Here is a 17,439-nt window from a genome sequence, read left to right on the forward strand (position 1 = left end):
ATCAAAATCCCAGCAAGCTTTTGGTTTTCTTGGTAGATATTCATTAATACAAGATTATCCAAAATTTCTATGGAAAGGAAAGGAAATAGGATAACTAAAACAACTTGGAAAAAGAACTAAGTGGAAGGAACCAGCCTACAGATGGACCCCAGCTTACAATGGTTCGTGATTTTTCAACTTCACAATGGTGCTTTCAGCTGTGTATGTTAATGGTGAGTACCCATACACTATTCTGTTTTTCACTTTCAGTATGGTATTCAATAAATTACATGAGTTATTATTATAAAATAGGCTTTATAAAATTGGCTTTATGTTAGATGATTTTGTTATAAAATAGACTTTATTATAATAATTTTTATTATAAAATAGGCTTTATTATTACTTGGTATTATAAAATAGGCTTTATGTTAGATGATTTTGCCCAACTGCAGGCTAGTGTAAGCATCCTGAGCACATTTAAAGTAGGCTACATTAAGTGATGATGTTTCATTATTATTATTATTATAAAATTACATTATTATATTACTATTATAAAACCACATTGAGCACATTTAATGTACTTATGTACATTAAATACATCAATACATTAAATACATCAGTACATTAAGTACATCAGTACATTAAATGTGCTCAATGTGCTTTTGCCTTACAATATTTTCTACTTATGATGAGTCTGTTGTGATATAGTCCCATCATAAATTGAGGAGCATCTGCACTCAATTTTAAGACTTACCATATAGCTACACAACTCAAGACTGTGGTACTGGCAGAAAGAAAAGCACTTAGATCAATGGGAAAGAATAGAGAACTCAGAAATAAACCCATACAAATATGCTCAGCTAATTTTTGCAAAAGCAATTCAAAACAAGCAACAAATGGTTCTGAGCAATTGGAAATCCATAGGGCAAAATATGAACCTTGACCTAGGTCTTACACCTTATCCGAATTTAAATGTAAAACATAAAGTATAAAACCTTTAGAAAAAAATATAAGAAAAAATCTTGGGATAAAGAACTATGCAAAGAGTTTGACTTGAGACCAAAAGGATGTTCCATAAAAGGAATAAAATAGATTTGGCTTCATCCAATTTAAAAACTTTTTCTCTACAAAAGATCCTGTTAAAAATATGGAAAGGCAGAGTGTGAAAAAATATTGCAAACCACATATCTGACAAAGGACTAATATCTAGATACTCAATAGTAAAAAAGCTAACAATCCAGTTAGAACATAGCTAAGAGATAATTCACTGAAGAAGTTATTTAGATGACAAACGAGTACATGAAAGGATGTTTAACATAATTAACCTTAGGGAAATAAAATTACAATGTGATATTACCACATACCTACCAGGACTGCTAAAATAAAAAATAGTGACAACACCAAATACTAGCAAGAATGTGGAGAAACCGGATCATTCATACATTGCTATTGAGAATGTAAAATGGAATAGTCACTCTGAAAAACAGTTTGCCAGGTTCTTAAAAGACTAAACATGCATCGACTACATGACCCAGTAATTGCACTCCTGGGCATTTATTCCAAAGAAATGTTTACTTATATTTACACAAAAACCACAAACAAATGTTTATAGCAGCTTTATTTGTGATAGCCCCAAATTACAAAATCTAGATGTCCTTCAACAGGTAAATGGATAAGCAAACTGTAGCACACTCATATCATGTAATAATCATGCACTAAAAAAGAACAAATTATTGATCCATGCAACATGCTGGATGAATCTCCAGAGAAATATGCTTAAGGAAAACACCAATTGCAAAAGTTTATGTACTGTATGATTCCATTTATACAGCATCCTTAAAATGGCAAAATCATAGACATGAAAAGAACAAGTAAGTGATTGCCAGGGGTTAAGGATGGTGGTGGTGGTGGTGGCTAAAGGGAAGTGGGTGGGACTATTAAAGAAGAATACTTGAAGGGTATATGAAGGATACTTGTAGTGATAGGAATTTTTTGTATCCTGACTATCAGTGTCAGTATCCTGGTTGTGATACTGTGATTTTTGCAAAATGTTACCATTAGGGAGAACTGGGTAAAGACTACACAGGATTTCTTTGTATTATTTCTTACAACTGCATATAAATCTAAAACTCTCTCAAAATTAAAAATGTTTATTTATTAAAAAGGTTTTTTTAAAATACGTGCATGTTAAATATTAAGGGGCGGGCAAAAGTAACCTGTGCTTAGACAACAAGAACTATGAAATAGCTTTGGTAATGATATAGCACCTCTTTATTGAACACTTACCCTATGCCTGGCATTGTTCAAGTTCTTTGTATGCACTCTCTACTTTAATCCTTTTTAAAACCTTAAGCAATTTAGAGAGCTTATGTAACCTTGTACAAGTTCACTCAGCAAGTGGAAGAACCAGGAATTTGAACTTGGATCTATTTGATGAGAAAGCGTGTGTTCTTAACCACTGTACTATACAGTCTCCCAATTGCTGGAGCAACGGAATCTGCTGAAAAGTTATGGGTTCAGTAGTATAACCTATTGATCCTAAAAGAAGCCACATGTCCTTTCTGCATTTGCGGCTTCAGAAATGCACCTGTAAAGTTAAATCATCATTTGTTCATTCAGTCTTTCAATTCAGTGCCAGGTATTGTGTAAGGTTCTAGGCATCCAAAGATGCAGAAAAATGTATCACCTGCCTGCCTGTGTGAGGAGGTTGGACACTCCAGGGGGTGAAGGACAGTGATTCCTACATATGTGCCCATTCCTGTGGCCAAAGAGCGCTAAATCCAATGTCAGGGTCAATAGAGCTCTCTGAAAGTCATTTTTGTCTCCTGGTCTCAGGTCCCCCTGACAAACTTTGCAAAAGGCCCTTATTGGAGGTGGAGGTTGTTGGGGAGGTGTGGCACCTCTGAACTTTTTCTTTCAACACTTCACACAAAAATATATACTAGTCAAGCTAAAAAACAAAAACAGAAAATTTAACTCAGGTTTACATTTAGTTCCAGGCTTGAAGTGTTCTTTAGAAATTTTCCTGACTCTAGAATCTTTTTGCATCTCTTCGTCTTCATCTTGATGGGGAAAGGGAAGAGAGAAAATGTAATATAGTGGAAAAACCATAGACTTTTTGGCTAGCCATATCTGAATTCAAATCTTGACTTCCCAATATGGCTAACGTGGCGGATAGACATGGATTGCTGATCTTAGCAAGCTGTTTAACTTAACCGAGAATGTTTCCTGAGCTGTAAAATAGGAATATTAATATTCCTCCTAGCGTTGCTGTAGCCATTCAGTATCATGTAGATAAAACATCTGGCATATGATTGGTGCTTATTAAATGGTACCTATTATTATTTTCTTCCAACATGAAATTTCTTTAAGAGAAAACAGAATATCTCTGTAACCAAAAGGTGGTAGGTAAAGATTTCATCAACAAGACTCAGAAAGCAATAACTGTAAAAGAAATATTTGATAAATTAGACTTCATCAAAATTAAAACTTCTACCCAACAAAGATACCATTTGGAAAATCTACAAACTAGATTTGCTACAGACTGTAGCAAACTACAGATGAGAAGAAAATGTTTCCAGGATGCATATATCTGACGAAAGAATTATACCCCATATCTCTCCGATGGTAGAGGATCTTACAGAGTTTCAGTGGCATTACACTGAATGATTTCACTGTAAGCCCAATTTATGTAGATGGCCTGAAAATTTACATTAAGTATCTACTGAACCCAAAACATACTCTGAAAACTCCTTATTGCCTAACTCCTACTGTACATTTGTTTTCTATGGATCTTTCTCTTCTTTTGTTTTTTCTTTTTATTGTGAAAGAAACTAGAGTTCCACTAAGGAACCTGCTTAAAATGCATACCTGGGGATTTGTTGTATCAGTTAGGGTTTGTGTTTGCAAACAAGATCCACCCTGACTAGTTTATTAAGAAAAGGAATGTTAGGAATTTGTTAAAGGATGGTAGATAGTACACAGAATTTCCAGAAAAGCCAGAGAGACATATTCTGAAGCTGAGTAGCAACCACACTCAAGAGCTTCTCCACCAAAAATATCTCTACAAATGCTGTTTAGCACCTGTAATGCCTGGAGCCAGATGCCAGAGATACTACCAGTGCCACCTCTGATGAAAGAGCCACCTTCCACTAAAATGCCTACCAGTTACTTGTTCCCCCATATCTGGCCACCTCCTCACATAGCTCACTTCTTCAAGTCCTAAGAGCAAGGATCTGATTGATAGAACCTGGATTACATGACTGCAAACTTAGTTGACTTCTACCTTGGAAGAGTAGTCTTAAAATATAGGAGATCTGAAAAAATACAGGAAGGATACTTTAAAATGCTGGCTGCCAAGATAAGAAATGGCTATCCATTTTACCCTTCTTCTTGTACGACGGAGTCTAGAAAACTAAAAACATGTCTTTAAGTCTTTAACTAAAAAGTCATGCCTTTGCAGGTATGACTCAGGGTGTAATTTAGGATTCAGCAAACCCATGCTCCTACGTAAGATTTGGAGGGCAGAATTGAGGTGGAAGCCATGCTTTTGTTAGTTATCTCTGTTGATTCTCCTATCTAGTCTTGGTTGTGTTGAAGTTTGGGGTGTGTATGTGTGTAAGTGCTTTGTTTTTCTTGTTTCGGTTTTGATTTTTTGTTCTTTGGTTAGAGTTGGCAGGATTCCTACTATCCAATCCTTAGCTTTATTGTTGTTAAAAGGCAGAATTAAGGGAGCATATATGTTTTGCTATTTGGATTTAGGAAGCATCATTTGATTATGGAATTAGCTATTGCATAATGGTGGCTTTCTGTGCTGTGGATGGTGGATAAAATGGCATATTTCTAGAGTCATCATTTATAGTAGTGAATTCCTGATTCCCAATTTTCCTGCTTGTTGAAAAGGTAAGCAGGAAGCTTCCTTCTCTGACTGGCAAGTTTAGTAGTATTGTCCTAAAATTCATTTCTTCAGCCCTTCCAAGGATTTTCATAAGCACTCACTCCCTGTATTTAATGTCTTTCTGCTTAAAATAGATGATTTCTGTTATTTATCATTTAATCTTTTCTAACATAGGCATTAGTGCTATAAATTTCCCTTTATCTATTGCTTTAGCTGCATCTCACAAATTTGGTATGTTGTATTTTCATTTCTATTTAGTTTAAAATATTTTCTAGTTTCCTCTGTAGTCTCTTTTTTCACTCATGAGTTATTTACTTGTATGTTATTTAGTTTGCAAATATTTAGAAATTATCCTAGTGTCTTTTTGCTATTGATATCTAATTTAATTCTATTGTGGAAAGACAACATACTTGGATTTGAATTAAATGTATTGTGACTTGTTTTATGGCCTAGAATATACCTTATATTGGTAAATGTTCTGTACATCCTTAAAAATAATGTGTAATGTGCTGAGGGCTCTATAAATGCCAGTATGTCAGGATGCTAGTGTTGTTAAAGTTTTCTGTATTCTCATTGATTTTCTATCTATGTGCTCTATCAGTTATTGAAATAGGCACATTAAAACCACTAACTATAATTGTGTATTTGTCTATTTTTCTGTCAGTTTTTGTTTCCTATATGTCAATGCTATGTTATATTAAATGCATGAACATTGGGGATTGTCATGTCCTCTAATGAATGGCCTATTTTATCATTATGAGCAAACCCTCTTTATCCCTGGTAATATTCTTTATTCTGAAATCTACTTAGTCTGTTAATAATATATTACTTTGGTTTTCCTTTAACTAGTGTTAGCATGGTATGTCTTTTTCTATTCTTTTTACTTTGAACTTAGCTATGTCTTTGAATTTGAAGTGGGTTTCTTGTAGGCAGCATATAGTTGGATCATGCTATTTTTTTTCAATCCAATCTTAAAATCTCTGCCTTTTAATTGGGGTGCTGGAGACCATTTACATTTAATTGTTAGGCTCGAATATTTCATCCTGCTATTTGTTTTCTATTTGTTCCGCTTGTGTTTATTTTTTCCTCCTGTGATGCTCCTTTTAGATTATTTTTATATTTCCATTTGAAGTTCATCTCGTAATGATAAAATGGCCAGTTCAACAGAGGATATAAAAATTCTACATGTTCATGAGCCTAATAAAATAGCTGATATACACCTACACATATATTATATTTAAATGTGTATAAATACAATTTTTATATATACAGATCAAGTATTCCTAATTTAAAAATCCAAAATGCTCCAAAATCTACAACTTTTTAAGTGTCAACATGACACTCAAAAAATGATTATAAGAGAATTTTAGACTTCAGATTTTTGGATTATGAATGTTCAACGTGTATCATGTATATGTTAATATATGTATTATTAACTATTTTAGAGATTAAGGTTTATAGTATATATCTGTAACTTATCACAGTTTATCTTCAAATAATATTATAGTACTTCACATAAACCTTACTACAATATACTTCCATTTGTCTCCTCTTACCCTCTGAGTTATTATTGTCATACGTTTTTCCTCTACATGTGTTGGAAATTCTACAATGTGTTATTATTTTTGCTTAAATAGTTACTTTTTTAAAGGTTTGTAAAATAAGAAAAAATCTTTTATATTTATCCACGTAGTTACCATTTCCAGTCTCCTTAATCATTTGTGTAGATTCAAACTTTTGTCTGGTATCTATACCTTTTATATACACATGCCATAAACACCTCTATTATTATTGTTGTTGTTGTTGTTGTTTTATTTTATTTTATATTTTATTCTATTTTTATTATGCTTTAAGTTTCAGGGTACATGTGCACAATGTGCAGGTTTGTTACATATGTATACATGTGCCATGTTGGTGTGCTGCACCCATTAACTCGTCATTTAGCATTAGGTATATCTCCTAATGCTATCCCTCCCCCCTCTCCCCACCCCACAACAGTCCCCAGAGTGTGATGTTCCCCTTCCTGTGTCCATGTGTTCTCATTGTTCAATTCCCACCTATGAGTGAAAACATGCGGTGTTTAGTTTTCTGTCCTTGTGATAGTTTACTGAGAATGATGTTTTCCAGTTTCATCCATGTCCCTACAAAGGACATGAACTCATCATTTTTTATGGCTGCATAGTATTCCATGGTGTATATGTGCCACATTTTCTTAATCCAGTCTATCATTGTTGGACATTTGGGTTGGTTCCAACTCTTTGCTATTGTGAATAGTGCCACAATAAACATACATGTGCATGTGTCTTTATAGCAGCATGATTTATAGTCCTTTGGGTATATACCCAGTAATGGGATTGCTGGGTCAAATGGTATTTCTAGTTCTAGATGCCTGAGGAATCGGACTTCCACAATGGTTGAACTAGTTTACAGTCCCACCAACAGTGTAAAAGTGTTCCTATTTCTCCAAATCCTCTCCAGCACCTGTTGTTTCCTGAGTTTTTAATGATTGCCATTCTAACTGGTGTGAGATGGTATCTCATTGTGGTTTTGATTTGCATTTCTCTGATGGCCAGTGATGATGAGCATTTTTTCATGTGTCTTTTGGCTGCATAAATGTCTTCTTTTTGAGAAGTGTCTGTTCATGTCCTTTGCCCACTTTTTGATGGGGTTGTTTGTTTTTTTCTTGTAAATTTGTTTGAGTTCATTGTAGATTCTGGATATTAGCCCTTTGTCAGACGAGTAGGTTGTGAAAATTTTCTCCCATTCTGTAGGTTGCCTGTTCACTCTGATGGTAGTTTCTTTTGCTGTGCAGAAGCTCTTTAGTTTAATTAGATCCCATTTGTCAATTTTGGCTTTTGTTGCCATTGCTTTTGGTGTTTTAGACATGAAGTCCTTGCCCATGCCTGTGTCCTGAATGGTAATGCCTAGGTTTTCTTCTAGGGTTTTTATGGTTTTAGGTCTAACATGTAAGCCTTTAATCCATCTTGAATTAATTTTTGTATAAGGTGTAAGGAAGGGATCCAGTTTCAGCTTTCTACATATGGCTAGCCAGTTTTCCCATCACCATTTATTAAGTAGGGAATCCTTTCCCCATTTCTTGTTTTTGTCAGGTTTGTCAAAGATCAGATAGTTGTAGATATGTGGCGTTATTTCTGAGGGCTCTGTTCTGGTTGTTGTTTTAGAGATGGGGTTTCACTCTGTTACCCAGGCTGGAGTGCAATGGTAATCATAGGTCACTGCAGCCTCGAACTCCTGAGCTCAAGCAATCCTCTCACCTCGACAATCTGAGTAGCTGAGACTACAGGCATGCACCACACCCAGGTAATTTTTTTATTTTTTGTAGAGATGGGGTCTCACCATGTTGCCTAGGTTGGTCTTGAACTGCTGGGCTCAAGTGCTTCTCCTGCCTTAGCCTCCCAAAATGCTGGGATTACAGGTGTAAGCCACTGTGTCTGGTCTTGAATTTCTTTTGTTACCAATGCAATTCTTAATGCTTTGGTGAAAAGAGTGGCTTACAGGCATGATATTATTTTTATATGCATTATCAATTATCTTTTAAAGATACACAAATAAAAATATTTTGTATTCATCCATGTAGTTACCATTTACAGTGCTTTTCATTCCCTTGTGTAGAACCTGATTTCTGTCGTTTTTCTCATTTTTCTTCTGCCTGAAGAATAAATAGGTCTGCTGGTGATAAATTCTTTCTGCTTTTGAATGTCTGAGAAAGTCAATTTCACCTTCATTTTTAAAAGTTAGTTTTGAGGGGCGTAAAATTCTAAGTTGAAAGGGTTTCCTTTTCCTTTTGGTATTTCAAACATATTGCTCCATGGTCTTCTGGCTTACAATGTTTCCAACAAGAAATTGGCAGTAATTATCTTTGTTCTTCTGTACAGTAATGTATCTTTTTTCCTGGCTGCTTTTAAGATTTTCTCCTTATCATGTGTTTTAATTAATTTCACTATGATGTGACTTGTGCTGTAGTTTTCTTCATCTTTCTTAGGTTTGGGATTTGCTGAACTTGTTGGATCTGTAGACGTAACATTTTCATTAAATTTAGAAAATTTTCAGCCATTATTTTTCCTTTTTTTTTTTTTTTTTTTTTTGAGACAAAGTCTTACTCTGTCACACAGGCTGGAGTACAGTGGCCTAATCTAGGCTAACTGCAACCTGAAACCTCTGCCTCCATGGTTCAAGCAATTCTCATGCCTCAACCTCCCAAGTAGCTGGGACTACAGGTGCACGTCACCACACCCAGCTATTTTTTCTATTTTTAGTAGAGATGGGGTTTTGTCACGTTGGTTGGGCTGGTGGTGAACTCCTGACCTCAAGTGATCTGCCCACCTTGGCCTCCCAAAGTGCTGGGATTACAGGCATGAGCCACCACACCTGGCTATTATTTCTTAAATATTTTTTTTTCTGTTACCCACCCACTCCTTCCTTCCTTCAGGAGCTCTGATTACATATATATTGTACTGTTTAAAGTTTTTCCACAGCTCCCTGATGCTCTTTTTTTGTTTTTCAGTCTTCTCTTATGTTTTTTCTTGGGTAGTTTCTATTGCCATGTCTAAATCTTTTCTTCCCCAATGTTTAATTTGCTGTTAATCTGATTTAGTGAATTTCTCATCTCAGACATTATGACTGTTATAATAATTGTTTTAATAACCTTGTCTGCTAATTCCATAATTTGTGTCATTTCTGAGTTTATTTCATTTAATTGATTTTTTATTATACTTTAAGTTCTAGAGTACACGTACACAACGTGCAGGTTTGTTACATAGATATACATGTGCCATGTTGGTTTGCTGCACCCATCAACTCGTCATTTACATTATGTATTTCTCCTAATGCTATCCCTTCCCCCATCCCCAACCCCATGACAGGCCTGGGTGTGTTATGTTCCCTGCCCTGTGTCCATGTGTTCTTGTTGTTCAACTCCCACCTATGTGGTGTTTGATTTTCTGTCCTTGCAATAGTTTGCTCAGAATGATGGTTTCCAGCTTCATCCATGTCACTACAAAGGACATGAACTCATCCTTTTTTATGGCTGCATAGTATTCCATGGTGTATATGTGCCACATTTTCTTAATCCAGTCTATCATTGATGAACATTTGGGTTGGTTCCAAATCTTTGCTATTGTGAATAGTGCCACAATAAACATATGTGTGCATGTGTCTTTACAGTAGAATGATTTATAATCCTTTGGGTATATACCCAGTAATGGGATTGCTGGGTCAAATGATATTTCTAGTCCTAGATCCTTGAGGAATTGCCACACTGTCTTCCACACTAATTTACACTCCTACCAACAGTGTAAAAGCATTCCTATTTCTTCACATCCTCTCCACCGTCTGTTGTTTCCTGACTTTTTAATGATCACCATTCTAACTGGCATGAGATGGTATCTCATTGTGGTTTTGATTTGCATTTCTCTGATAACCAGTGATGATGAGCATTTTTTCATATGCCTGTTGGCTGCATAAATGTCGTCTTTTGAGAAGTGTCTGTTCATATCCTTCACCCACTTTTTGATGGGGCTGTTTTTTTCTTGTAAATTTGTTTAAGTTCCTTGTAGATTCTGGATATTAGCCCTTTGTCAGATGAGTAGATTGCAAAGATTTTCTCCCATTCTGTAGGTTGCCTGTTCACTCTGATGGTAGTTTCTTTTGCTGTGCAGAAGCTCTTTAGTTTAATTATATCCCATTTGTCAATTTTGGCTTTTGTTGCAGTTGTTTTTTGTGTTTTAGTCATGAAGTCTTTGCCCATGCCTATGTCCTGAATGGTGTTGCCTAGGTTTTCTTCTAGGGTTTTTATGGTGTTAGGTCTTACATTTAAGTCTTTAATCCATCTTAAGTTAATTTTTGTATAAGGTATAACGAAGGGATCCAGTTTCAGCTTTCTACATATGGCTAGCCAGTTTTCCCAGCACCATTCATTAAATAGGGAATACTTTCCCCATTTCTTGTTTTTGTCAGGTTTGTCAAAGATCAGATGGTTGTAGATGTGTGGTGTTATTTCTGAGGCCTGAGAAATGTTATTTCTGTTCTGTTCTGTTTCTTTTCTGTTCCATTGGTCTATATAACAGTTTTGGTACCAGTACCATGGTATTTTGGTTACTGTAGCCTTGTAGTATAGTTTAAAGTCAGGTAGCGTGGTGCCTCCAGCTTTGTTCTTTTGGCTTAGGATTGTCTTGGCAATGCGGGCTATTTTTTGGTTCCATATGAACTTTAAAGTAGTTTTTTCCAATTCTGTGAAGGAAGTCATTGGTGGCTTGATAGGGATGGCATGAATCTATAAATTACCTTGGGCAGTATGGCCATTTTCACACTATTGATTCTTCCTATCCATGAGCATGGAATGTTCTTCGATTTGTTTGTGTCCTTTTTTATTTCATTGAGCGGTGGTTTGTAGTTCTCCTTGAAGAGGTCCTTCACATCCCTTGTAAGTTGGATTCCTAGGTATTTTATTCTCTTTGAAGCAATTGTGAATGGGAGTTCACTCATGATTTGGCTTTCTGTTTGTCTATTATTGGTGTATAGGAATGCTTGTGATTTTTGCACACTGATTTTGTGTCCTGAGACTTTGCTGAAGTTGCTTATCAGCTTAAGGAGATTTTGGGCTGAGACACTGGGGTTTTCTAAATGTACAATCATATCATCTGCAAACATAGACAATTTGACTTCCTCTTTTCCTAATTGAATACCCTTTATTTCTTTCTCTTACCTGATTGCCCTAGCCAGAACTTCCAACACTATTTTGAATAGGAGTGGTGAGAGAGGGCATCCTTGTCTTGTGCCTGTTTTCAAAGGGAATGCTTCCAGTTTTTGCCCATTCAGTATAATATTGGCTGTGGGTTTGTCATAAGTAGCTCTTATTATTTTGAGATACATCCCATCAATACCTAGTTTATCGAGAGTTTTTAGCAAGAAGGGCCGTTGAATTTTGTTGAAGGCCTTTTCTGCATCTATTGTGATAAGCATGTGGCTTCTGTCATTGGTTCTGTTTATATGATGGATTACATTTATTGATTTGCATATGTTGAACCAGCCTTGCATCCCAGGGATGAAGCCAACCTGATGGTGGTGGATAAGTTTTTTGATGTGCTCCTGGATTCAGTTTGCCAGTATTTTATTGAGGACTTTTGCATCGATGTTTATCAGGGATATTGGCCTAAAATTCTCTTTTTTTGTTGTGTCTCTACCAGGCTTTGGTATCAGGATGGTGCTGCCTCATAAAATGACTTACGGAGGATTCCCTCTTTTTCTATTGATTGAAATAGTTTCAGAAGAAATGGTACCAGGTCCTCCTTGCACCTCTGGTAGAATTCGGCTGTGAATCCATCTGGCCCTGGACTTTTTTTATTTGGTAGGCTAATAATTATTGCCTCAATTTTAGAACCTGTTATTGGTCTATTCAGAGATTCAACTTCTTCCTGGTTTAGTCTTGGGAGGGTTTATGTGTCCAGGAATTTATCCATTTCTTCTAGATTTTGTAGTGTATTTATGTAGAGGTGTTTATAGTATTCTCTGATGGTAGTTTGTATTTCTGTGGGATCGGTGGTGATATCCCCTTTATCATTTTTTATTGCATCTATTAGATTCTTCTCTCTTTTTTTCTGTATTAGTCTTGCTAGCTGTCTATCCATTTTGTTGATCTTTTCAGAAAACCAGCTCCTGGATTCATTGATTTTTTGAAGGGTTTTTTTTGTGTCTCTATCTCCTTCAGTTCTGCTCTGATCTTAATTATTTCTTGTATTCAGCTAGCTTTTGAATGTAAATTTGCTCTTGCTTCTCTAGTTCTTTTAATTGTGATGTTAGGGTGTCGATTTTAGATGTTTCCTGCTTTCTCTTGTGGGCATTTAGTGCTATAAATTTCCCTCTACACACTGCTTTAAATGTGTCCCAGAGATTCTGGTATGTTGTGTCTTTCTTCTCATTGGTTTCAAAGAACATCTTTATTTCTGCCTTCATTTCGTGATTTACCCAGTAGTCATTCAGGAGCAGGTTGTTCAGTTTCCATGTATTTGTGTGGTTTTGAGGGAGTTTCTTAATCCTGAGTTCTAATTTGATTGCACCGTGGTCTGAGAGACAGATTTCTGTTCTTTTACATTTGCTGAGGAGTGCTTTACTTCCAACTATGTGGTCAATTTTGAAATAAGTGCGATGTGGTGCTAAGAAGAATGTATATTCTGTTGATTTGGGGTGGAGAGTTCTGTAGATGTCTATTAGGTCCACTTGGTGCAGAGCTGAGTTCAAGTCCTGGATATCCTTGTTAACCTTCTGTCTCGTCGATCTGTCTAATATTGACAGTGGGGTGTTAAAGTCTCCCATTATTGTTGTGTGGGAGTCTAAGTCTCTTTGTAGGTCTCTAAGGACTTGCTTTATGAATCTGGGTGCTCCTGTATTTGGTGCATATATATTTAGGATAGTTAGCTCTTCTTGTTGAATTGATCCCTTTACCATTATGCAGTGGCCTTCTTTGTCTCTTTTCATCTTTGTTGGCTTAAACTCCGTTTTATCGGAGACTAGGATTGCAACCTCTACTTTTTTTTTGCTTCCCATTTGCTTGGTAGATCTTCCTCCATCCCTTTATTTTGAGCCTATGTGCATCTTTGCATGTGAGATGGGTCTTCTGAATACAACACACTGATGGCTCTTGACTCTTTATCCAATTTGCCAGTCTGTATCTTTTAATTGGGGCATTTAGCTCATTTATATTTAAGGTTAATATTGTTGTGTTTGAATTTGATTCTGTCATTATGATGTTAGCTGGTTATTTTGCCCATTAATTGATGCAGTTTCTTCATAGCATTGACGGTCTTTACAATTTGGCATGTTTTTGCAATGGCTGGTACTGGTTGTTCCTTTCCATGACTAGTGCTCCCTTCAGGAGCTCTTGTATGGCACGCCTGATGGGGACAAAATCTCTCAGCATTTGCTTGTCTGTAAAGGACTTTATGTCTCCTTTACTTATGAAGCTTAGTTTGGCTGGATATGAGATTCTGGGTTGAAAATTCTTCTCCTTAAGAATGTTGAATGTTGGCCCCCACTCTCTTCTGGCTTGTAGGGTTTCTGCTGAGAGATCCGCTGTTAGTCTGATGAGCTTCCCTTTGTGGGTAACCTGACCTTTCTCTCTGGGTGCCCTTAACATTTTTTCCTTCATTTCAACCTTGGTGTATCTGAGGATTTTTTGTCTTGAGGTTGCTCTTCTCGAGGAGTATTTTTGTGGCATTCTCTGTATTTCCTGAATTTGAATGTTGGTCTGCCTTTCTAGGTTAGAGAAGTTCTCCTGTATAATATTCTGAAGAGTGTTTTCTAACTTGGTTCCATTCTCCCTGTCACTTTCCGGTACACCAATCAAACGTAGATTTGGCCTTTTCACAAGGTCCCATATTTCTTGGAGACTTTAATAGTTTTTTTTTTCACTCTTTTTTCTCCAATCTTGTCTTCTTGCTTTATTTCATTAATTTGATCTTTACTGATATCCTTTCTTCCACTTGATCGAATCAACTATTGAAGCTTGTGCATATGTCACAAAGTTCTCATGCTGTGGTTTTTAGCTCCATCAGGTCATTTAAGGTCTTCTCTACACTGTTTATTCTAGTTAGCCATTCATCTAACCTTTTTTTCAAGGATTTTAGCTTTGTCACGATGGGTTAGAGCATGCTCCTTTAGCTCGGAGAAGTTCGTTATTACCGACCTTCCGAAGCCTACTTCTGTCAGCTCATCAAACTCATTCTCCATCCAGTTTTGTTCCCTTGCTGGCGAGGAGCTGCGAGCCTTTGGAGAAGAAGTGCTCTGTTCTTTGAAGTTTTCCACTTTCCTGCTCTGGTTTCTCCCCATCTTTGTGGTTTCATCTACCTTTGGTCTTTGATGTTGGTGACCTACAGATGGGGTTTTGGTGTGGATGATCTTTTTGTTGATGTTGATGCTATTTCTTTCTGTTTGTTAGTTTTCCTTCTAACAGTCAGACCCCTCAGCTGCAGGTCTGTTGGAGTTTGCTGGAGGTCCACTTCAGACCCTGTTTGCCTGGGTATCACCAGTGGAGGCTACAGAACAGCAAATACTGCTGCCTGATCCTTCTTCTGGAAGTTTCATCCCAGAGGGGCACTCACCTGTTTGCGGTGTCTTTCAGCCCCTACTGGGAGGTGTTTCCCAGTCAGGCTACACGGGGGTCAGGGACCCACTTGAGGAGGCAGTCTGTCTGTTCTCGGAGCTCGAACGCCATGCTGAGAGAACCACTGCTCTCTTCAGTGCTGTCAGACAGGGACATTTAAGTCTGCAGAAGCTGTCTGCTGCCTTTTGTTCTACTATACCCCGCCCCGAGAGGAGGAATCTATAGAGGCAGTAGGCCTTGGTGAGTTGTGGTGGGCTCCACCTAGTTCGTGCTTCCTGGCCCCTTTGTTTACACTCTGAGCTACTCAAGCCTGAGTTATTCAAGCCTCAGCAATGGCAGACGCCCCTCTCCCCTGCCGGGCTGCAGCCTCACAGGTAGATCTCAGACTGCTGCGCTAGCAGTGAGCAAGGCTCTGTGGGCATGGGACTCACCAAGCTAGGCAGGGGAGGGTATCTCCTGGTCTGCCCATTGCTAAGACTATGGGAAAAGTGCAGTATTTGGTCAGGAGTGTATTCCAGGTACAGTCTGTCATGGCTTCCTGTGGCTAGGAAAGGGAAATACCCTGACCCCTTGTGCTTCCCAGGTGAGGTGATGCCCCTCCCTGCTTCAGCTTGCCCTCCGTGGGCTGCACCCACTGTCCAACCAGTCCCAATGAGATGAATCATGTACTTCAGTTGGAAATGCAGAAATCACCTGTTTTCTGCATCGATCTTGCTGGGAGCTGCAGACTAGAGCTGTTCCTATTTGGCCATCTTGGAAGTCCTCCCATTTAACTGATTTTTTTTTCATATCACAAGTCATATTTTACTGCTCATGTGTATGTCAGGTAAGTTTTGACTGTTAGATGTTGTATATTTTACTTTATTTGGTGCTGAACATTTTTATAGTCCAGTAAATATTCTAGGCTTTGTTCTGGAATTCAGTTAAATTGCTTGTAAACATTCTTATTCTTTTGAGTCTTGCTTTTACATTTAGTTTGATGACATCAGAGCAGCATTTAATTTAGGACTAAATTTTCTCCACTGTTGAAGCAAAGCCCTTCTGAATATTCCATCCGATGTTTCGTGAATGATGAAATTTTACACTCTGGAAGATGAGAATAGGAGCTATTGTCAGCCTTGTGTGAGCTCCAAACATTGTTCACTCTAATCCTTTGATGTGATTCTTTCCCTCTCCTTGGGTAGCTTCCTCACATGCATTTACTAATCTTTTCTCTGGCAAGGACTCAAGAGGGATCCTTTGTAGATATGCAGAGGTCTTTCACTGCGTGCACCTCTTTCTTCTTGGTCTTTTGCTTTACAAACTTGAATTTTCATGTTCTCCCTACACCTCTGTCTTCATCTCCTCAACTTAGGGATGTCACCAAACACTGCTTGGGTTCCTCCTCCCTGAACCAAGTGAGAGTTCCCCAGAAACTCTCTCTAGACTGTAAGTTGGTACAATCATAGGGGCCCCTCATTTATTTCTTATCTCTTGGGGAATACATCTCTTTATTACCAGATTTTCATTTTTAAAACCATTGTTTCTTATATTCTGTTTTGTTTTTTCGATATTTTAGGTGAGAGGGTAAATTTAGTCCCTGCTATTCCATCTTGACCAGACATTAATGTCCTTATTATCTGCCATTGATCCTTGACTGATACATATGCCAACCTTGCTTCTGTTGGATAAATTCTGCTACTTGACCTCTGCTACCATAATACCTTCATCATCCTTATTCAATCAGAGAGATAATTTCAATGGTAACATCTTCCACATGCATCCCCAGTCTACAGAAAATAGCTGCTACAATACAACACCGATCCATTGGTGCTCCCTTCACTAATGTCATATCTTAGGGCTTTGGAAAATGGGGTATATTTTGGGCTGTCTCAAGGACATATTTATTGGTTATGTGAATGGACCACATATTAAATTCACTGCAACATTCTTTTTCTTTCTAAAGTCTTGGAATTTCTTCGTCTCTACATTTTCTCTAACACTGTATAGCATCTCAACTTCCATTTGGTATAGATCTCTGCTGAGACTAAGTTTTAGCCAACCAAACAAGAAATCATTAGAATTACCCCCAACTGTTTGAGCTAGTGCACTAGTGGAGATCCAAAATCTTCACTAAGTGAACTCATAATAATGAATTTGATCCCATCTGAAATTGTTTAGATCCACTCTCATGTAGCCTATCATTTATTAAAATGCGTATTTCCAAGTTTTTGACTATATAAATTAGCAAAATCTTGTTATTTTGCTTCACTTTGCCAGAATGACATTGTAATTGTCTTTGGTCATATCTTGCAATCTGACTTTAGTCACAGGTATGAGGCAATGAGAAGTGGGTAACAGTATATGAGGAAAATATTAATTTCTACTACTAAGATAATGTCCTTTAGCAAGGTAATTTCAGATATAAATCAGGGCAGGAAAAGCCTTAATAAAGAAGGAAGGAAGG

This window comes from Nomascus leucogenys, chromosome 15, assembly GCF_006542625.1.
Source record: "Nomascus leucogenys isolate Asia chromosome 15, Asia_NLE_v1, whole genome shotgun sequence".
Taxonomy (NCBI): Eukaryota; Metazoa; Chordata; class Mammalia; order Primates; family Hylobatidae; genus Nomascus; species Nomascus leucogenys.